The 23,506-nt window shown below is 44.0% G+C and overlaps 1 pseudogene; it reads left to right on the top strand.

Moving 5' to 3' along the window:
• The window catches only part of LOC142422788 (uncharacterized), a 25,599-nt pseudogene extending 2,093 nt beyond the window's left edge, over positions 1-23,506 (top strand).

Genomic DNA, 23,506 nt, shown 5'->3' with positions numbered 1-23,506 from the left:
CAAAGACTTCCATTCCTCGCGGGTCTTTCCTCGCTGTCCAACTTTGACGTGCACAGGAGCCGGTTGACACTACCATGGCTTTGGGCAGGCTCACCTCAGCCCTCAAAGTGACATCGTGCAGGAGCTGTCACCGAAAGGGTGGATAAGGAGGAGGCATGTCTGGGCTGCGGTACACTGGCCAAACCTAACGTCCTTAGTGATACTTCACGAAGCTCTTAGAGCAAGCGGTTCTCTCTGTTAAATTTGAGTCGAATTATTTTTGCCTTCACCCATTGAGGAATGGTGGCTCAAACCCTAGAAATACGGGAACCAAAGCGGCGGACGCGCACCTGAAGCAAACCTGAATGACTAGTCCCTGAGTAGTCTTGCTCTGAGAACGCTTAATCCTAGGAAAGACAGATTGTTAATGGCCGTTATGGAGTAATAAAATAATTGGGAAGGGAACAAGTATGAAAGGGCCAGTGGTTAGGGGGTGGCCTACAGTGCAGTAAACTACATCCTGTGTGGCTCTTCTAGCCGTGGTCTTTGTAATGCCCACCAAATGGCAGGGTGGCCTCAAGCAAATGAGGTACTTCTGGTCCAGGAGGGGGATTGAATAGCTTGCTTGCCTAAGGGGAAACGGGTTTTATGAGACTAAACACGGTCACTCTGTGCATCCCCCTAGCTTACTTCCATTTCCTAAATCAATCTTCATGTAACTTTTGAGGGAGGACTCAGCAGAGCACATGAATGATCTGTACTACCCACAAAACTCCTAGTCATTACCACTCAAACCTGAAGGCAAACCTGTTGCTGTTCAAACAGTTCTGATTTGTAAACATTGTTGTGAGGAGCTGTTGACTTTTTCTAATTATCAGAGTATAACCACCCCTGTGGGTTTCCAAGACTGTAATTCCTTATGGAAGTAGAAAGCCCAGTTGTTCTTGTAAAGGTGAAACAGGGAGACGGACAGACACAACTGACAGGACAAGGTAGAGCAGAAAACAGAAATAGCTTTATTAGGGAAACTCCCAGACGAGGTTCCATGACCTAGGCCATCAGGTCAGGGAAGTTGTGCTCAGCAGCTGGGGGCACGGGCTTTTAAAGGGGTGGTGAGGAATGTATGGCAATTAACATATGGGGTCTGGAAACTCCAAGAATTGCTTGAACCCAGAGCATCTGGTTTCACTGGTTATCTTATCTGGCGTCCTCTGCTGCTGACCTTTGGGATGTGCAGGGAAGCATGTGCAGGGCTCTGACCTGTTTCAACTTAGTCCAAACAGGGCTGCCTAGTTTGGACCCGGCCCAAACTGTTCTACCACAGAGTGACTGGTGTTTTGGAACTGCTGACCTTGTGGGTAGCAGCCCAAGTCACTGTATACCACCAGGACTCCTTTGCCCTATTTCAATCCTCATTCACCCCACCCTGCCCTCTCTGGATTCCACCGAATTCCCAACCCACCCTACTGCCATTAAATTGATTTCCACTCATAAGAACCCTGTAGGGTTCCTAGAGTAGTGTGGGATGCGGAAGGGTTTCCCCCCAGGTTGTCCCCCAAATATATTCCAAACCTAAAGATGCTATGTGCAACACATGGTAAATGGCAGTACACTTGGAGGTCAATGTCAACTGCCTCGAGGTTATCAGCCATCTAGAGCAATCAGACCCTATAGTCTGTTCCACCCTAAATTGGGACATCCTTCTGACAAGGATAGTGGATTGTTTCCCTGAAGGAGAACCCAGAGACGAGGTCAAGCCAAGGTTAGGCTGCCATCTTTAATCTAGCATCCCATGTATACCCTTAGTACCGCCCCTTCTGATTGTGTGTACATCCCTAGTTTGTCCCCCTCGGATTGATGTATGCCAATTATACAACCCCTACCCCTTATGATATAATCAGGGTGCCTTGCACATCCTGAAAGTGTATATATGCCGTGATTAGAAATATAGTCTCACCTTCTAACCTCTCTGCCCGGACCTGGCTGCTGAGATCATGGTTGTCCCAAAGGTGAGCGCTTGCGTGCTTTAACTTGTCTGATGTCTCGTTAATTTTACCCCTCATTTATACAACTGCCCCTTGGACCCATTTGATTGTGGTACCCCACAGAGTAGGACCCTAGAATTATTGAAGCTGTTAAGTCTTTACGGGAGCAGCCTGCCACATCTTCCTGAGGAGTGGCATTTCTCTCTGTTTCTGTGCTGATAGACAACCTGAGTTGCCAGATCTGCTCCAGAGTCCTGAGGGTCTGCTCTGGCATATGGAGAGTCAGAGAGGTCCCCCCATGTCTAAAGATTTCAAATGTACTTCTATGCAGCCTGCAGCGCTGTTGGGGTGTTTGCAAGCTGAAAAGTCAACAGTTCAAATCTACCAGCCTTGAACCAGCTCCTCTGCTTCCGTAAAGATGCACAGCCTTGGAAACCCTCTGGGGCTGTTCTGCTCTGTCCTGCAGGGCGCTAAGGGTCTGAATCCACTTGGCTGAAGTGAGTGGGCAACCAAAGGGCTTCATCACAGGCGGCACCGTCACATGGCCCTGTGTAGGGGTGAAGACAGCTAGACTAAAAGAGGCGGCTGCCCAGTAGGGTGCTTTGCATTTCAGTTCATTCAAATAAAATAAAATGCAGTTCCTCTGTCTTACCTGCCACATTTAAAAGACTCAGTAACCACAAGTGACCTCCACATGGGGATTTTTTCTTTAATTGTATTGCAGTCAAATATATATAAAAAGTTTGCCATGATCCACATGTGACCTCTTCCCTGGGAGAGGGACAGCAGAGAAGGGGGGAAGGGAGACTCCGGATAGGGCAAGATATGACAAAATAATGATGTATAAATTACCAAGGGCACATGAGGGAGGGGGGAAAGGGGAGGGAGGGGAAAAAAAAAGAGGACCTGATGCAAGGGGCTTAAGTGGAGAGCAAATGCCTTGAGAATGATTGGGGCAGGGAATGTATGGATGTGCTTTGTACAGTTGATGTATGTATATGTATGGATGGTGATGAGAGTTGTATGAGTCCCTGATAAAATGTAAAAAAAGAAAAGAGGAGAAAAAAATGATTAGGGCAAAGACTGTACAGATGTGCTTTATACAATTGATGTATGTATATGTATGAACTGTGATAAGAATTGTATGAGCCCCAATAAATTGTTAAAAAAAAAAGTTTGCCATGTTAACCATTTTTAAGCAATTCGGTGACATGAATTACATTCTCTTAACTTTCATATTCCAATCACCAATAATTGTCAATGCCTCCTTTTTTAAAAAAATTAAAAACTCATTTTATTGGGGCTCTTACAGCTCTTAAAACAATCCACACATCAATTGTATTAAGCATATTTGTACATATGTTGCCATCATTATTTTCTAAACATTTACTTTCTATTGAGCTATTGGTACAGTTCCTCATTTTTTAAAAAAATCATTTTATTAGGGGATCATACAACTCCTATCACAATCCATATATACATCAATTGTGTAAAGCACATTTGTACATATGTTGCCATCATTTTCTAAACATTTACTTTTTTTTTTAACATTTACTTTCTGTTGACCTCTTGGTACAATTCCTCTTTTATTCCCTCCCCCACCCACACCCACCCTCGTAACCCCTTGATAAATTATAAGTTACTGTTTTCATATCTTAGACCAACTGCTGTCTCCTTTCCCCCATGGTTTCTGTTGTTCCTCCCCTGGGAGTGAGAGTGGGTTATGTGTAGCTCGTTGTGATCTGATCCCTCTTCCTCCCCTCCTCTCCTCACTTTTCCTCTATCCTCCTGGTATCACTATTCCCATCCCTGTTCCTGGATTCCATGTGTCCTGAGCTCTTGTCTCTGTGCACATGCTCCAGTCTAGCCCACAGTGAAAGGCAGGACTGGGGTCATGATAGTGGGGGGTGAGGAAGCCTCAAGGAACCAGAGGAATACTGTGTGATTCATCGGTGCTGTGTTGTGACCTGGTTGACATCCCTTCCTAATGACCCTTCTGTGGGGATGTCCCATTGTCTATATAGGAGTTTTGGGTCTCTGCTCTGACTCCCCTCATTCTCAACAATTATGGTTTTTGTTTGTTTGTTTTGGGTCTTTTGCTGCCTGTTACCCGATCCTATCAACATGTCATGATTGTACAGGCTGGTGTGCTTCTTCCATGTGGGCTTGTTGCTTCTCTGCGAGATGGCTGCTTGTTTAACTTCAAGCTTTTAAGGCCCCAGACACTGTATTTTTTGATAGCTAGGTACCCTCTGCTTTCTTCACCACATTTGTTTATGTACCCATTTTGTCTTCAGCAATTGTGCCAGGTTGTTAGAATAAAGTGTTCTTGCATCGAGGAAGATTGCATGAGCAGAGGCCTGAAGTCCGTCCAATACCTCAGTGTATTGCCATATAAATATATGTACGTAGACCAGTACGTACACACCTGTGATTATGCCTCTATCCATAGCTTAGCTTCCTAGATCGTTTCTCTGTTCCCTTTTACCTTCCTCCTGCCCCACCACCACACTTCGCCCTTCTTCTTCTTAGTAATTCCTCTCGGCTAGATTGCTCCAACACCCCCAGGATCTCTATATCCTCCTCATTGTTGATTTAAATTCCCTAGTTCACCTGTCTATGGCGTTGTTTGCTCACTGCTCCTTAACCTCCCCTCCCTCTTTTCTCCTCCCAAGTCCCTCTGGAACCGTCAGTCCCATTGCTTTCTCCTCAAGCTTGCTTCCCATGCCTATCTCTTAATTTTCTGGTTGACAGCAGGAGCACCAGGAAGGTGATTCTACCGGGACACCATCCTGACTCTCCTATCAATGTCTCTTGATTGCATGTTTGATCCATTTCAGAATGAAGAACTTTGTAGAATTACTTCAATTTCTTCCTCACTGGCTCTTGTGATTGGTGCATAAATTTGAATTATACTAGTATGAACTAGTTTTCCTTGTAGGTGTACAGATACAGTCCTATCACAGACAGCAGTGTACTTCAAGATCTTGAAATGTTCTTTTTGATCATGAATGTGACAACATTCCTTCTAAACTTGTCATTTCCAGCAAAGTAGAGAGTATGAATGCCCTATTCATGATGGCCAGTACAAGTCCATTTCAGCGTACTAATGCCTAGGGTAGCGATCTTTATTGGTTTCCTTTAATCTTTAGCAAATGGGCAATTTCCTTAGACTCATACTTCTTACATTCCATGTTCTAATAGTGATGGATGTCTGCAGCAGTTTCTTCTCATGTTGAGTTAGGCATCTTCAGCAAATGAAGGTCCTAAAAGCTTTGTTCCATCCATGTCATTAAAGTCAACTCTGCCAGACAATGTTCTGCTGCCAGTCATATGATTTTCAGTGACTTAATCCCTCAAAAGTGAACGCCATGTTGTAATATGTGGAGTCCCTGGGTGTTGCTAGTATTTGAAATATGGGTACTATCACTTCCAGCAACACAGAAATTTGCAGGTCACCATATTATGACAAACTGACAGATTAGTGGAGATTTATAAACATTTATATTTTCCTTGTATAATAAGCAAGAACTCATAAACCCTAGTTGTAATGGATATTTATTTATCGAATTTAATATTAGTAAGTCACTTAACATTTTTGGAAATTAATTTTAGCGTATAAGAATATTAGTGATTGTTAAATCAAAGGTATCTAAGTAGTTGACATCTTTGTCACTGACTGCTTCGCAGTCATTGGACTCCAGTGCTGCCAGCTGTTTGGAAGCCCCCCCTGAGGCTTTCTAAGGAGAATCCTCTCGCAATCCCAAGCCTCTACGACGGTGTGTTGGATGGCTTTTTTCTAAGATTTATCATAAAGTGTTTTTCCTTTGTTTTTCTTTACACTCGCTGTTAGGCATTCAGCCTGTTAGGCATTCAGCGTGTTAGGCATGCAGGTAAAGGCAAGTTAGGTGTTACTGTATTGACATCTAGTGGTCAACAGTTGTCAATACAGCTGAACGTAAAAAACAAAACAAAACGCTTTTCTTTTTTGTCTCTGTGCATATTAATTAGGAGCCCTGGTAGCGTTGTAGGTTCTGTGTTAGGCTGCTAAGGTAAGGTCAGCAGTTTGAAATCAACAGCTACTCCATGGGAGAAAGATGAGGCTTTGGACTCTGTCCTATAGGACCACTGTGCGTCGGATTGACTTGGTGGCAGAAAACGATGCATGTTAATTAAGGGACTGCACAGATCAGTGTGCATTAAGAAACACTTGTTGCCAGTTGGTAAGATGAGGAATACCACACCTAAAGATGTCTCACGTTATCCCATGGTGTACATATGCGAGCCTGGTGGTATAGTGTTGTGTGTTGGGCTGTTAACCTCAAGGTCAGCAGTTCAAGCCCACCAGCTATTCTACGGGAGGAAGATTAGGCTTTCTCTTCTGTAAAGATTTAGAGCCTGGGAACCCCTAGGGAGCAATTCTACTCTTGCTATCAATTAGAATCCACTCAATGGCTATGAATTTATGTTCCCTCTATAAATTGACTTTGGATCAACATTGCTATCTTCTCTTTTTTTTTAATAAACACAAAAGCATTTATTATCCTGCATAGAATGAAATAGACACTGCTATCTTCTAATGTAAGAATTAAAACCTAAATTTAGTTTTCCTTTTTGGTGTTTAGCTGTGTTACTCCTTTTTGTTTCCTCAAATGCCTTGACCATTTTTGCATAATTTCAGTTCAGGCGGTGAATGTATTTAAAATAACAGATGAAGTCTCCAGCTGGCAAAGTAAAGAACATAGATTCCAAGGGAAGGCCCCTTCTGTTTTCGTTTATGGTGTTCGAATTATGTGATTGTTTATCTTGTTTGATGTTTGTCTTATAGTGTCTTGTATCAAGAAGCCATGATTAGTAGCTTGTTAAACTTTTTTTTTAATCATAGGGCAGTATTTTAAGTCCAATTTAGTCCAGGGTTTCTAATAGTTACTTTGAGAAACTTTATTATAAATGGATATGTTAGCTTTCTCACCTCGGCCCTTCACTCTGAAGCCTAGTTTGTGATCCAAGTGGATTTTTACAAAGCATAGAAGCTGTTTCAGGGATTACAGTAGACTGAACACAAGCCAGAGAGAGAGAGCGACTGCAGCCCAGTGGAGGAGCAGCTGGAAAAACAGGGGGTGGTCTCCCGGTTCAGGCATTTTTAGGGCCCTCCTCTGGGTGCTGGTTGACCCCATTGACTGAATTAAGCCCACCTGGCCACCTAGGTGTATAGCTCCCCTGGCTCGGAGCCTGAATTTGAAGCATGCTCAGTAGACACCGTTGGTCCCTGCTCTGGCTACCTCACAGGTATGTTTGTAAAAATGCTCTGAAAAAGGACAGTTTATTCTAAATTATTTCTCTAAAGAATTCTATAAAACTTGCAGTAGAACTATGAAAACTAACTTTCTCCCTCCAGGTGGTATTATTGTAGTATGTTAAGTAATTCTCATTTCTTTCATGATAAATAGGCACTTACATAAATTAGAAAGTCCTAATATGCCAAAGATAGAAATTAATTCATTTAGACATGTTTTGTGTTTATGAGAATTTTGGTCTACTCTTTTATCAATCCCATAGGAATTGTGAAAATAAGGTCTTGATGTGATGAAAAATTTCTAGCTGGGTTCAAAGTCTTCTTGTAATTACATTTTGTGACAGCTTTGTCACACAGCCAGTATGATATTAAAAAATATTCCACTGTGCCTTTGACCTAGAAACTTAGCAGTTCTACAGAAAAATGTGGTTTTACTTACCATACTCATATAGAATAAGTTGTAAGTGAACGTCAGAGAGATATGCTTATAGTTAGAATAAACTAATTAAATGGAAGTATACTTATAGCTTTCCTCTTTTAAAACTCCTTTCTCTCCCCTTAAGCACAAAAACATGTAGTGTTTTAACTTGTGATCCCATTCTCCTCTCAACAAATTCTTTGCTTTTGGGGGGACCAGAGAGGAAGGGGGTGGGGGAGAGGACCTGATGCAAAGGGCTTAAGTGGAAAGCAAATGCTTTGAAAATGATGAGGGCAAAGAATGTACAGATGTGCTTTATACAATTGATGTATGTATATGTATGGATTGTGATAAGAGTTGTATGAGCCCCTAATAAAATGTTAAAAAGAAAACTATGATGGCAGCATATGTGCAAATGTGCTCGACACAATGTATGTATGTCATGTGATAAGATGTAAGAGCCCCCAATAAAAGTATGTAATAATTTAAAAAAGAAAGAAAAGGATGATGGCAACATGTGTACAAATGTACTTGAGACAGTGGATGTATGTATGGACTGTGATAAGAGTTGTATGAGCCCCAATAAAATGATTTTAAAAATTAAACCTCAAAAAAATTCTTTGCTTTTATATTTTGAGTCTACCAGTGTAATTCAAATATAACTGTATTATTGTTCCCTTGACCATTCTAACTTTACTAACCTCAGAAATCAAGCTACAGATGCCTAGAAGATTCAATGTGTCAGGAAACAGGTAAGTTTTAGTAGTTGGAGGGATCTAGAAAATGCCTCTAGATCCCCCTCTAGAGGACCGTATCTGTATTTTCACATTTTTCTAGGCCTTCCTTGTAAAGGAAATCAGTCTGCAAAAGTAGGCAACCAAAATCCTGCCACCCGCAGCTTTGTACCTGTTCCAAGCAAACATTGTATCTCCCCCAGCCCATTACAATTTTTATCTTTGTTAACCTCTGTGACACTGAACTGCTAACCACAAAGTCAGCAGTTCAAACACCAACTGATCCACATGTGAAAGATGAAGCTGTCTACTCTTGTAAAAATTTACAGCCTTGGAAACCCAAAGGGGCAGTTTTACATCGTCCTATATAATTGCTTTGAGTTGAAATCAGCTTGATGGCAGAGTTTGAGTGAGTGACTTCATAGCTCCGCAGAAAACTTAAGTCAAAAGTTTCTTGACTCTCTATTTCCCTGTTTTACAAAATGCCCCCTGGTCATTAATAAAGCTAGTGTTTACATTACATAAACTTGTTTTTTCCATTATGACACCTTTAAGTAATTAATGCTCATACCAAACTCCTTGTCATCAAGTCCATGGTGACTCATAGATGCTTATGCCACCAGGGCACCTGTCAGTGATGCGTACTCACAGCCACAGGGTAGACTCAACTCTGACTCATAAACCCTATAGGACAGGGTAGAACTGCCAGTTTGGGTTTCCAAAGCTGTAAATCTTTACAAGAGCAGAATGCCCCATCTTTCTCCTTCAGAGTGGCTGGTAGTTTTGAACTGCACACCTTGTGGTCAGTAACCTATTGCTTAAGACATTGTGTCATCAGGTCTCTCAATAATGCTAAACCCAAAAAAACAAACTGCCATGAGTTGACTCAACAACCCTATAGAACAGTACAACTAGCTGCCCTTAAGGGCTTCCAAGACTAACGTTTTACAGTAGAATGCCTCATCTGTCTCCTGCAGAGAGAGCTGCTGGTAGTTTCAAACTGCTGACTTTGAAGTTAGCAGCTCAACTCATGGACCGGGGCTCCAATCAACAATGCTAAGCACTTTAAATATTTTGAGTGCTCTGATGTGGAGATGTGTGGAATTGTGTGCTGAGAAGCCAGAGGGTTCTGAGAGGTGCCTGAGAGTGAGTGATGGGCAAGAGTGGGAGCAGGGCATCGATTAGGAGGTGACTGGAGAGAGACATCACTTCCATGCAAATTTGCCACCTGGTATTATCAGGGGGTACCCCTCAAAATAAGAAAAAAGCTTCACTGGATGGAGTTTTCATAGTATGCATTTTTCTTGCTAGGCGAACATCCAGCAATTCGATTTCCTAGTGGCTTCGCCTGGGAAGTTTATCTTTGATCACAGTGAATTTTCTCATAAAAGCAGTTTTTACTGTGAAAGTTCTAACTGACCAGGAGAAAGAGCTTTAGTGGAAACATGCTGTGCTTCCATGCTTTGAAAAAACAGCTCTAGCCCACCTTCCTGATATGATCAATGAAGACAAACGTGTGCATAAGCAAAGGTAGTGAAGAAAGCTGATGGTTCCCGGCTATCAAAAGATAGAGCATCTGGGGTCTTCAAGGCTCAAAGATAAACAAGTGGCCATCTAGTTCAGAAGCAACAAAGCCCACATGGAAGAAACACACCAGCCTGTGTGACCACGAGCTGTCAAAGGGACCAGGTATCAAGCATCAAGGAATGAAAAATCATATCATTGTAAATGTGTGAGTACAGAGTGGAGACTCAAAGCCCATCAGCAGCCAACCGGACACCCCCTTACTGAAGGGTTGTGGGGGGGAGATGAGTCAGTCAGGGTGCAGGGTAGTAACGATGAAACATAACTTTCCTCTAGTTATTAAATATTTCCTCCCCCCCACTATCATGATCCCAATTCTACCTTACAAATCTGGCTAGACCAGAGGATGTACATTGGTACTGATAGCAACTGGAAACACAGGGAATCCAGGACAGATGACTCCTCCAGGACCAGTGGTGAGAGTGGTGATGCCTGGAGGGTAGAGGGAATGTGGGGTAGAAAGGGGGAACTGATGACAAGAATCTACGTATAGCCTCCTCTCTGGGGGATGGACAGCAGAGAAGAGGGCAGGAGAAGACATCGGACAGTGTAACATGACAAAATAATATTTATGAATTATGAAGGATTCATGAGGTAGGGCGGAGTGGGGAGGGGGAAAACAAGCAGCTGATATTAAGGGCTCAAATGGAAGGCAAATGTTTTGAGAATGATGATGGCAACAAATGTACATACGCGCTTAACACAATAGATGTACGTATGAATAGTGATAAGAATTGTACGAGCCCCCAATAAAATAAAAAAGGAAAGAAAAAAACAGCTCTAAAGTATCCCAGACTTTTTTTCAAGGTCATTACTGGTGTCAAGACATGGTGTGGTATTCTTAGGACTCTGAAAGGAAGCCAGTGAAAGACACCATCATCACCTCACACACACCCCCCAAACTCCTCAAGATTATCTTTTTTTTTTTTGATGCGAGGATAGTACATATGGGATTCATTCCACCAGGTCAGACTGTTAAGTCAACTTTCTATTTAGAGGTTCTGAAAAGATAGTGTAACAGTTTGTGAACAAAAATGGCCTGATCTGTAGCAGACAGGACTGGTTTTGCCACCACAATGCACCTGCGCACGCAGCCATCTCAGTGTACAAGTTTTTGGCAAAAATAAGTATGTCTTTCTTGCGCCATGCACCTGACTCATCATGGGACTTATTTTTGCTTTTTCAAGTGAAGAGGGACATGAAAGGTCTGGCGATTTTATGCCATAAAAGGTGAAGAAAGAAACAAGGGAGGTCCTGTCAACCATCCAAACAGTTGAGTTTGAAAAATGTTGACAAGAATGGAATTGCAGAGTTGACAAATGTATTGAGTGCAGTAGAGCGTACTTTGAAGGTGATAAGGTTGTTTTGTAAAAAAAAAAAAAAAACAGCTTTGAAAATAATTCTGGTTTGGGGTGGGTGGGTACCCTGTTCTTTTCTCATTGTTGCCTCATAAGGAGCCCTGGTGGCCTAGTGAGTTACTAGTTGGGCTGTTAAGCAGAAGGTCTGCATGTACACTTTTCCAATCTTCCTATGTATCAATTTTCACAGCTCTGGTCTTTGCTGGGTGCGCCCTGTTAGCATAGTAGGTTATTCTATGTGCTGCTAACTGCAAGTCTGCAGTTCGAAACCACCAGCTGCTCCTCTAGAGAAAAACTCACAGGGACAGTGCTATGCTGTCCCATAGGGTTGCTAGGAGTGTTGTAATTTTCTCAGTTGCTTAACTAGGAACTTTTGTTAGTTTTTTTTAACTCTTGCCTAGAAGGACACGCTCCAACACCCCAGTGCAGGAGCCCCTTAGGAGGGGGATGGACTTTTATTTGCAGCACCTGACACAGTGTCATCCAACTCCGTTTTCTGTGCCATTAATTGACTGATTTGGTGGATCTCAAACTAAAGTGTGGGAAGCCTATGGCCAGCTGCCTGGGCAAGAGGCAATCCACATTTTAATCGGGTCCCGCGGACAAAGATCCCTGGGGGTGTAGTGGTTGGGCTGCTAAGGCCGGTCAGCAGTTCAAAACCACCAGTGCTCCATGGGAGAAGGATGGTTTTCTAACCTCCACAGACAGTAGTGCTCGGAAATCCACACGGGCAGTTCTGCCCTGTTCTGTAGGATCTCTGAGTCAGTATCAACTCTGTAGCAGCACAACTGGGCTCGAAGCTCAGCAGGATTCGAATTAACGAAGATGCCCAGGTTTGCTGGCCGGGAGGTTCTGAGTTCACATCCGGGCAGGGTAAGCATGGAACCACTCCGTTCCGACTTGTTAGCGGAGTGGTTCCAGTCTGGAAGCCCGTGGTTTATGAAAACGTCCGAACCAGTGCTTCCAGGCGACTGCCACCCCCGCACGTCCATCCCAGGGCACGCCTTCCTGCCGCGCTCTAGGAAGAGAGAAACTGAGGCCTATCTCTAGCTCTGAAAGCAGGGTCCGTCGCCCTACACAACGCGACATAAGGTCACGGGGGTGTGGGGGAAGGGGTTGCAATAGAGGCCCGTTGGGAAAAGCGTCCTCAACTCGCGCAGGCGACCGGCAGGGCAGCCCGGCGCGCCGTGACGTCACCGGGCCCTGCCGCTCCGTCCCGCGCGAGGCTGCGCGCGCAGCTGGGAGCCGCAGACCTAGCACTCGAACAGCGGCCGCCGCCGCCACTGCTGTGGAGCTGCCACCTTTGGGCTCCGCTGCTGGCGGCCACCGGGGGAGTTGAAGGGCAGTGCTGGGGCAAAGTGTGGGGCGTGGTGGGCTGGGCGCGCGGTTCTTGGGGTGCGAAGCGTGGGCGCTGAGGTGAGCGGCCAACACCTGGGCGCCTCCTGCTTGTCCGGCCCTGGCCTTGCGGGTTTCCTTCCCTGGGACCCACGCTCTCCGGCTCTGCGGCTCCCTTTCCTCCGAGCCGCTGCCCCAGACGGTTTGAGCTCTGCTGTCTGGTCTCCCGAAAGGCGCGCTAGCGGCCTAGGGATGTGATTTCAGAGAGGGACGTGTGCGCTGGCCACACCCTACTGGGGGGTTTGTAGTCATTTGCCCTGAGCGGATTCCCACATGTGCCCAGTAGGACTGTGCTTTATAGGGGGTTTCAAGGCTGTGAACTTGAGAAAACAGATCGTCAGGCCTTACCTCCGCTGTGCCTATGGGTGGGCGCTTAAGTCCTTTTTTTTCCTACTTTGCCTCTGTGTGCTCCACCACTCATGTATTTACCTATGTTGCAAATACACCTTAACACATTGCGGACGGATCCCAAGTTTACTCTTGTTTCGCGTACCATCTGTTATGGATAGATCACAAGATAACTCGTGTTTTGAACACGCTGTCTTCAGATGCTATCTGCTTGGATATATTTTAACTACTTCTATTTAGGTATTTACATCAGTAGTGAATGTATCAAACTCAGTTGTCTTCATGTTATTTTTGTTTACTTAGCATTTTAGTGCATTTTGGTTAAATTAAGTAGTTACTATTTTCGTCTTCAATTTCTGCCTACTTTTAGAGATTCAGAAAACGGAAGGAAATGAATGAATCTGAAATACTTTTGGAAGTTTGTGACGATGATTATTCAGATGTTCCTGGTGAAAATGAAGATGTGGGCGACTGTGTATGAATGTTTTGACGGTTCTGAGGACGCTTCCAGTGACAGTGACATTACTAGACCTGTAAAGGAGCATAAATGGCAGTGCTTTCAAGTGATTCTGACACTCTGAAAGTGATTCTGTTTTTGTGAATTATTCATTTTGTATTAATGTTACTAACGATTGGTGTGAAATTGATACTCCACCACGTTTGGAAATGTTTGAAGGTCATCCTGGGGTCATTACATTTACAACTCAGTGTGACTCTGTAGCCTCTGTGACTAGCCAGATGCTTGGTGATGACTTGTTTGAATTGTTTTGCAAGGAGTTGTGCACTTATTATGATCAAACCTCAGTGAAATGTAAAACATCACCTAAATCGCTCAAGTGGCCTCCCGTTACACAGAAAGACACGAAGAAATTCTTAGCCCTAATTCTTCTAATGGGACAAACAAGAAAAGATAGCTGGAATGATTATTGGTCAACAGATCATCTAATAGCTACCCCAATGTTTTCTCAGACTATGAGTCATAATAGATTTGAACAAATATGGACATTCTGGCACTTTAATGATAACATGAAAATGGACAATGGCTCTGGAAGACTCTTTAAAATTCAACCTATGCTGGATTATTTCCTCAATAAATTCAGGACACTTTACAGACCAAAGCAACAGTTGTCTTTGACGAGGGGATGATTCCATGGAGAGGACGCCTGACCTTTCGAACATACAGCCCAGCAAAGATTACAAAGTATGGTTTATTTGTTAGGAAGGTGTGTGAGAGTGACACAGGTTATATCTGCAATATGGAAATTTATGCTGGTGAAGGGAAGAAATTGGAAGAAACTGCTTTCACAGTTCTTGGCCCTTATCTCGGTATGTGGCACCACGTCTACCAGGATAATTACTATAACAGTACCTCTACTGCTGATTTACTACTGAAAAGCAAAACTAGAGTCTGTGGTACTATTAGAGTAAACAGAGGTTTACCACTAACTCTAAAAGCCAAAGCATCAAGAATGAAGAAAGGCGACACAGTTTTCTGTAGAAAAGGTGACATTCTTCTCCTCGTATGGAGAGACAAGTGAGATGTCAGAATGAGATCAACACTTCATGACACTCTGTCCCATAGACAGGAAAGAACAATAGGAAACTGGAGGATATGTTGAAACCTGTGCGCATACAGCAGTATAATGCCCGCACGAAGGGAGTTGATCGTGCAGATCAGTACCTCTCGTATTATCCTATTCTAAGGAAAACAATAAAATGGACCAAAAAAGTCGTCCTTTATCTCATAAACTGTGGAATTTTCAATTGTTACAGAACTTACAATGCCCTGAATCCCGAGGGGAAAAATGAAGTACAAGCAGTTTCTCCTTTCAGTGGCAAAATACTGGATTACTGACGATGAAAATGAAGGCTCTCCGGGACCAGAGAGAGAGATGCCCAGCCCTAGGAGAGCAGGGAGAGCACCATGTAAAGACCCACCAGGAAGGCTGTCAGGGGACAGGAAGCAGCAGGAGCCTGTGTTCATTTCAAGCAATGGAAAAAAGAAATTTCCTACCAGAGCCTGTAGAGTTTGCACTGCCCATGGAAAAAGAAGTGAAACCAGGTATATTTGCAAATTTTGTAAGGTACCGCTTCACAGAGAAAAATGTTATACAAAGTACCATACATTAAAAAAGTACTAGGAGCCTTTGTTTATATATAGGTCCTATGCTAACTACAATATATGAAGTAATTGTAACTGTTTAGGAAAGGTCTCCACAACCAATCAAACCAAAGGGGCAGGAGATCAGTTTTGCACAGGGTTTCAGGGATAAGATTTGCACATTCTTTGTTTCTCAATGCAATTGTAGAGTAACAGTAGTACGTTGTATAACGACCATATCAACAAATGGACACTAGAGAACAAAGAATGTATTTTTGTTTGATATACTGTATTTATTTTTACTGTTTTTCAAAGTAATATGGATTATGTTGATTTTTTATAAGAAGTTTATAATCTCATGAAGATTATAGTTCATAAAAGTAATGTTCTGCATACATTGCAAAATATTGTTTCATAATGTGAGATTTTATATTCAAAAATGGAAAGTTATAAATAAATATAAAAAGTTGATGAGATGTAAACCTCACTGCCATAGACCAGTGGTGGGAGCAAAGCCACGAAGTCCTTGAGAAATCTCAATTGTAGACTTCTGACTCTGGGGCAGCACTTGGCACCTCATCTGAACTGGTGGGGGATAGTCACAAGGGGGCCACACTGAAAAGTCTAAAGGGGGTGGTAGAGCACTAGGCTGCTCCATCCTTGACTGCAGGAAGAGCACCGGGGTCTTTTAGAAGGCATGCCCTGCAGATACAAACGCCGAGGACTAAAAGGGTATTTGTGCTATTAGGTAAACCAATCCTGGGATATGGTTCCCTGAAAGAAAAGGGGATTGGACTGATGGATTATAATAGCGCCTGCTCGCTATTTAACAGAGGAATCTCATCTATTCTGGGTCAGGACAACAGAGATTTGGAGCTATTTGTATGGTCTTATTTTCCCCTCTTGGTGTCTGTCTTTATAAGATAGGCAGGATAAGCAATCCCACGGCGATGGCCGCAGGACTCATGGTTCTGGTGGAAGGAAGGGTGGGGGGAATTGTGTGTGAATGGGCGTGGAGGAAGCAGGGGGAAGAGAGTGATGAGCAAATAATGACAGGGACGGGACTAGCGAGGCATCTAAAATTTATGGTGAGGAAGGTGTAGCTTTCCCGGCTGTGTGTACAGGAATAGATAGCTATATCTGTCTGCCAAGGAGGTGCTGGTGATTTCACACCTACGACCTAGCACCATTTACCCAATAGTACCACCCTAAAAACCCCAGTGTAGGAAGCCTTATTGGGTAGTTTTCACTCTGTCGAATTCGTTTGCCACAGGGCAGTGATCCACTTGACAGTACCCAATGACAACATAACTAAAAGGCCTGGTTACTCTGTGGTGCAGATGTTTTGTCTTTTTACCCCATAAAGTCCCCAGCATGCGTTCCATTGCATTCGCATCCATATCCAAAGTCAGCTGGCTTCCCAGTGGCTTCATAGTGTTCTATAATGTGGACAAATCTTCATGTCACAGTGCCCTGACGATGGGTAAAAGTGTGGGACTAGTGCTTAAATCTGTGCACGTATGTGTGGTATCTCTTTAGAAGCCCAGAATTAGAGTGACTGTTACTGAGCCACGATCATCAAATGTTGCTTCAGATTGCATTCTAGTGGTCAAGTTCGTTGAACGGTTGTTTCATGGCCTCTTCTCCAACATTGAGTGTTATGGCGTTTTGTTTCTTTTTCAAAATATGTACAGACTGTAAAATATATCTTGCGTAATTGCACTTGCATGGATGGCTACTGGTGAAAATAAGCATTTGTGTGCCTGTAAGTTTCATCTTCATGTCTTTACATCTTTTTCTTTTACCTCAGTTAGTGCTTTGCTGTAGTTCCGTGTTAAACCATGAGTTTTGAAATAACATTAGGTATTCACAAACAGCTAGTTGTTGTCGAGTTCTCTATCACTGTTACCCGTATCTAATGTGAGAGCCCATAGTGTAGTGGTTACACGTTGGGCTGCAATCCGAAAGGTTAACAGTTTGAAAACACCAGCTGCTCCTCGAGATGGGGCTTTTCTACTCACACAAAGACTTGCAGTCTCGGAAACCCACGGGGGCAGTTCTACCCTGTCTTAGAGGGTTGCTATGAGTCGGCATTGACTCAGTGGCAGGGAGTTTCGTTGGATTTTGTTTCTCATGTCTTTGCTTTTTCTTTTTTTCAGTTTGTTTTCCAGAGGTTGCCCTGTGCTCCTTTCACAGGGCGCGTGTTCAGACTCTCAGCCTGACTGTGTCCACGGAGACTTTGCCATCATCCCTGTGCTCATAGTGCTCTGGGTCAGAGTCCTTTTCAAGAAGTGATGGCGGGGCTCCAGACTTTTCCAACACCACTGCTAGAGGAAAGCGATCCTGTCCACTCAACTCTTGCCAATCCTCTCTCGTGTTTTAAGATGTTCCCACCAAATATGTAGCTGAAGCCCGTGGCTGGGATTTTCTGCCTTGGCTGTGAGAATTGTAAGACAGCTGCAAGTGCCAGGAGGATTAGTGATTTGCTTTGGTCCAGCACTTACCCAGTGAGTGTCTTCCTGAAGGACCCCACCAGCGCCCTCCTAGAGACCCTGCCTGGCCTGTGTCCACTTGATAGCTGGAGCCTGGTGGTGGCTTTAGCTTGTCCTGCTGTCCTCACTCTCTGTGGAGCCCCTGATGTGCACTGTTGGGGAGGCAGGTGGAGCCAGAGCCATTCCAAGTGTAATAGTTAAGTAAAGAACATCCCAGCTGTTAGCTGAGTAGTTATACCAGAACCAACACATACACACCCCAACCAACCAGGTATTTGTATTTTGCTCTTTGATGAGAACAAGGGCGTACAGCGTGATGGGAGAAGGACGAGAAAGACAAGGAGAAAACATCATCAGAAAATAGACAATTATTCACTAAAACATCAGGAAGTACTAGGTCATAAGATGAAAAACTTGGTATGATTTAAATAAAGAAGACTGTTAACTGGAGCCACTCACTGTGGGTCCTTGTATCCAGATAAGACACCGACACATACGGGATCTTTAATGAGAATGAGAATGAAACATGTTCAGTACACAATTGAGAGAAATGTGTAGGTTCCCAGCAGAGAGTAATCTTGAAGTCTTGACACCCAAATGTCAGCAGTTGGGATATTTCTGACGCCTTCCTCTTAGTTGTCTGTGGAAAATCGCCCTGCTGTCTTAGGCCAGGTTCTCTGGAGAAGCAAAACCAGTGGTGCTATGTATGTGTGGATAGAAATTTATATTAAGAAAATGGCTCCCACATTTGTAGAAAGGCAAGTCCAAGCCAGGCTCCAAGTCTATGGTCAGATATTAAACTGAACTTGGCAGAGCTGTGCTGATGTGTCCAAGATCAGCAAGAAGACCACAGGCTGGTGGCAACAGAGGTACATGGAATACAAGGTCAGCAGGTGAGGCTTGTGACTGGAGAAACGAGGAATCCAAGGTGGCAGTTTAGACGGCAAGCTGTTGGCTCAAGTCCAAAGAACTGGAGGTCAATGAGCCTAATGCCGATCCAAAGCCAGCATAACATTTACCAATTCAAGATTTTTCAGGTGTACAATTTTGGGATATGAATTACATTTAAAAACAAACAGCAACAAAAACTTCCATTGAGTCGATTTCTCATGGATTTCTGAGACGTAACTTTTTTTTCTTCCCACCCCCACCCCCACCTTATCTCTACAGAAGTAGACAGCCTCTCTTCGTCAGGAGGGTGGTGGTCTTAAACTGCTGGCCTTGCAGTTAGCAGCCTAGCACAGAGCCTGCCTGCTGTGCCGCCAGGGCTCTTGAAGTAGCTCAGTTCCATATGCAGTGTGGGTTCGACTTCATTCTTTTCACAGAATGTGTGGAGAGCCAGTAGTTCCCATCCCATTTTTTGAAGAGATTATTCTTTCCCCAGTGAATGGACTTGGCACCCTTGAGAAAGATCAACTGGCCACACTAATGACATGTGTCATTAACATGTCTGCAGTCTTGCACGCAGCCTTCCGAGGCACAGCCGTAGGACTCTGTTCACCTGTAGCCACAGAGGAAGGAGGAGATTGTAGCTAATTGCCTCCATGAGACCCCTGAAAGGGCCTCTGCGCCTCCCCCCCTCCCCCCATAGTGTTCCCTGGCCCTCTGAAAGGCCCTCTGAAAGCCTTCATAAGTGAGCCCATAGGGGTCGGGAGCTTCTACTTTTCTTTGAATCTTTGAAGCAGGTGCACTGTTGTCAGAGGAAACCAGCCTCTGGCAACTGCAGGGTCCACGAGCGCACTTGTACAGTGATAATATATAGAGTGTAGTGAAGTCATGGAGGATAGGAGAGAAAGTAAAATGATGGAGTCAGACACATTTAATGGTAGCATGCTCACCTCAACCCCTCTTAGCGGTCCACATGGAGGTGGGAGAAGAGAAAGCAAGTCTTTACTATCTTGGGACATTTATAGGTAGCCATAAAACATGCATGTTCAGTGGTTACATACGTCACAAGGTGGGTGGTAATCACAGTAAAGTCCCTGAGCTCACAGGTGAGGAAACCCAATACCTACTTTAGGGGAACGGAAGAGGGGAGGGCGGGAGACAATAGCAAGAATGTCTGCTTCTGTAGGGAGGCAGAATCAAACCATGCGCTCACTTTAAGGCTGCATAGCTGTTGCGGGAGAATCTGTGGGAGTGATATTTAAAGCCGGATAATGTACTTGGAATTTAACTTAGCAGAGTGGTGGCTTTCCTACCATGGAATCCTAGCTTCCCAGATCCCCTCTGTTATAAGTTAGGGACTATGGTTCTAGTCATAGTTTCCTCAGTGTCAGTTTCCCACACACTTTGGGGCACATTACCAGTTAGTGATGGATGTGCAGGGTGAGTGGAGTCCGACTCCACAGAGGCCGTTCAGTAAGATTAGACGTAGCTTCCTTGCCTGTCTGCTAATGGAAGGCTGGAGGTGGAGTCCACCAGCCAGCGGTGGGAGAAAGACCTGCCCGTCTACTTGTATAGAGGTCACAACCTACCTGGCAGGGTTTCAGATTATTTGGAGCATTAAAGATCTCAAGACACCATCTTGTGACTTGCAACCAAAATCTCCTGCCATTCTTATCATATATCTGAACTTGATGTCTCTCTGAGCTGGCTTAAGATGTATATCTAAATTTCATTTTTGTCATACTTGAGAAATTTTATCTATTATATCTTAAAATATTTTTCTGTGTTGTTAATCTCTCTCTTCTTTTTTTCTCCTGAATCTTAGTGAGTGATGGCATGTCAAAAAGTCTTACTACTAAGATAGCAGGTCATGTGTACATGGGTCTGCTCCAAACAAAATGTGGCTTAAAATGTCTCTTCACTCAGTAGATGGGGACACACTCGGCAACATACGGTCCTTGTCTTGTTGTACCAAAAAACACAAATCCACTGCCCTTCAGTCAATTCTGACTCGTGAAGACCCTGTAGGGCAGAATAGAGTGTCTGCAGTGGTAGAAAAGCTCGTCTTTCTCCTGTGGAGTTACTGGTGGATTTGAACCACTGACCGTGTGGTTACTAGCCCACTGTTGCCACCAGGACTCTCTTAGTTTTCTTAGAGTGCTTAAAAATAACCACACCAAAAAAAGTCAGACCAGTGACTTCTGAGATCTTGGCCAGTTAAATTCAAGGTGGAAAGCTCAGAAGACTGTGGCAACTGTTCTGGGGAATTCCCAAAGGGTAAAGATTTTCCTAAAGGACACGGATGATCAGTGGGGCTCATTAGGAAGAAGACTTGGGAAAATTGAAATTTAGATTGGGTGAGGAAAAAGCCAGGAAAGTTGGGCAGAGTAATTTTTTTTCCATCAAGACTATGCACATATGATTTGAAGGTCGCAAGCACTGTCCTATCTTGATTTTGTTGGGAAACATCACTCCGTTCACTTTACATCTGACCTTTTTCAACTTCTTTGTGCTCCTCGAACTATTGAGAAGGAAGATGATTTGAATCTCTAGAGGACTGCAGACCTGCTGTTTTCATGTGGTTGTAAACAGAAGAGCACAGGTTTTGCCTAGGTCGGGGTTGAGAAATGGAAACACCTGCAGAAAGACATTGACCTAATGTAACGTATGTTGAGAAACAAAACCTTGACCCTTGACGTTTTATGGTTTTGTTTCAGAAGTTCTATGATTTTTATCCCTGCTTTTTTATTTTGTTAGGTGCCATCAAGTTGGTTCCTACCCATAGCGACATCTGTGTACACAGAACACACTGCCTAGTCCTGCACCATCCTCATGTGTTCTTGTGCCAGACCCCATTGTTGCAGCCGCTGTGTCAGTGCATCTTGTGGAGGGCCTTCCTCTTGTCGCCGCCCCTCCACTTTACCACGCATGATGTCCTTCTCCAGGGTCTGCTCGCTCCTGACAGTATGTCCAACTTATTTGACCAACTGCCTCCTTTTCAGGGGGGAGGGTATACTGTCCCCATGGCAATTAAAAACATAGCCCATAATCCAGGATAAAGTGTAGATGTCTGCCTTTGCAGGCCCCCTGGATTGTTATAGTACCCCCAAGGGGGGTCTCCTCCATTTTGGAAAACACTGTGTTTTATGATTGATAATTTTTTAAAAACTTTCCATGTACACAGGAAGAGATTGTATATTGTGCTGTTGGGTGAAGTATTCGGTACGTTTCTATAAGGTCAAGTTGTCATTGTGTTAAGTTCTGTTTTTGTTGAGTTTCTTTCTGGTTCTGTGCTTTATCAGAAGTGCTGTCAAGTCACTACTGTTGTAGCATTGTCTGTTTCTCACTTCAATTCTATTAGTTTTGCTTAAGAGGCTCTCTCAATGCATGACTCTGTCCTTATGGTCATGTCCTCCTATTCGATAGCCTTCTCTCTTAGGTTTTAAAGTCAATTTTAGATATTGAACTTGAGTTGGAAGACGTAAGTCCAGTCTCAAAGTGGAGGGTCATGATCCAAAGGGACCTGAGCAGCTGTGAAAACTGTTTATTGGTGGTCTGAGCTTTGAAACTACAGACGATAGTTTAAGAGAACATGTTGGGAAATGGGGCACACTCACAGACTGTGTGGCAATGAGAGACCCCCAAACAACACGTCCCAGGGGCTCTGGTTTTGTGACTTACTCCTGTGTTGAAGAGGTGGATGCAGCAATGTGTGCACGGCCACAGGAGGTTGGTGGGCGTGTAGTGGAGCCAAAGAGCTGTGTCCAGAGAGGATTCCATGAAGCCTGGTGCCCATTGAACAGTGAAGGAAATTTTTGTTGGTGGTATAAAAGAAGACACAGAAGAATATAATCGGAGAGACTACTTTGAAAAGTATGGCAAGATTGAAACCATAGAAGACGTGGAGGACAGGCAGTGTAGGAACCAGAGAGGATTTGCCTTTGTAACTTTTGATGATCATGATACAGTTGATAAAATTGTTGTTCAGAAAAACCACACTATTTGAAGTGAAAAAGGCTCTTTCAAAACAAGAGCTGCAGTCTGCTGGATCACAGACAGGTCGTGGAGGTGGCTCTGGCAACTTCATGGGTCGTGGAGGAAACTTTGGACGCGGTGGAGGGAACTTTGGCCATGGTGGGAACTTTGGTAGAAGAGGAGGCGATGGTGGTGGAGGTGGTGGCAGCAGAGGGAGTTCTGGAGGAGGTGATGGTGGCAACTATGGCGGAGGTCCTGGTTATAGTAGTAGAGGGGCCCGTGGTGGTGGAGGACCAGGATATGGAAAGCAAGGTGGTGGATATGGTGGAGGTGGAGGACATGATGGCTACAATGAAGGAGGACATTTTGGCCGTGGTAACTATGGTGGTGGTGGGAACTATAATGATTTTGGAAATTACAGTGGACAACAGCTATCAAATTATGGACCCATGAAAGGGGGGGTGTAATTTTGGTGGAAGAAGCTCTGGCAGTCCTTACGGTGGTGGTTCTGGATCTGGGGGTGGAAGTGGTGGATATGGCAGCAGAAGGGTCCAACAATTCAGAAGACAAGGGCTACAGTTCTTAGCAGGAGAGAGAGCGGGAGCTGTCAAGAAAGCTGCAGGTTTCTCTGAGACAGTCGTCCCAAATGCGTTAGAGGAGCTGGAAAAACCTGCCACAGAAGGAGCGATGATCCATAGTCAGAAAGTTACTGCAGCTTAAACAGGAAACCCTTCTTGTTCAGGACTGTCATCACCAAGGTTTGCAAAAAGTGCAGCTATGGATTAATGCAATGCGGTGTCAATTAGATGTACATTCCTGAGGTCTTTCATCTGTTGTAGCTCTGTCTTTTTCCTTTCATTACATCAGGTATATTGTCCTGTAAATTGTGGGAGTGACACCAGGAATAAAAAATTAAGAAATTTTGGGGGGCAGGGAATGTATGGATGTGCTTT

This window comes from Tenrec ecaudatus, chromosome 12 (genome assembly GCF_050624435.1).
Source record: "Tenrec ecaudatus isolate mTenEca1 chromosome 12, mTenEca1.hap1, whole genome shotgun sequence".
Taxonomy (NCBI): domain Eukaryota; kingdom Metazoa; phylum Chordata; class Mammalia; order Afrosoricida; family Tenrecidae; genus Tenrec; species Tenrec ecaudatus.
Note: the sequence above shows the minus strand (reverse complement) of the source record. Positions and strands in the feature narration are given on the sequence as shown.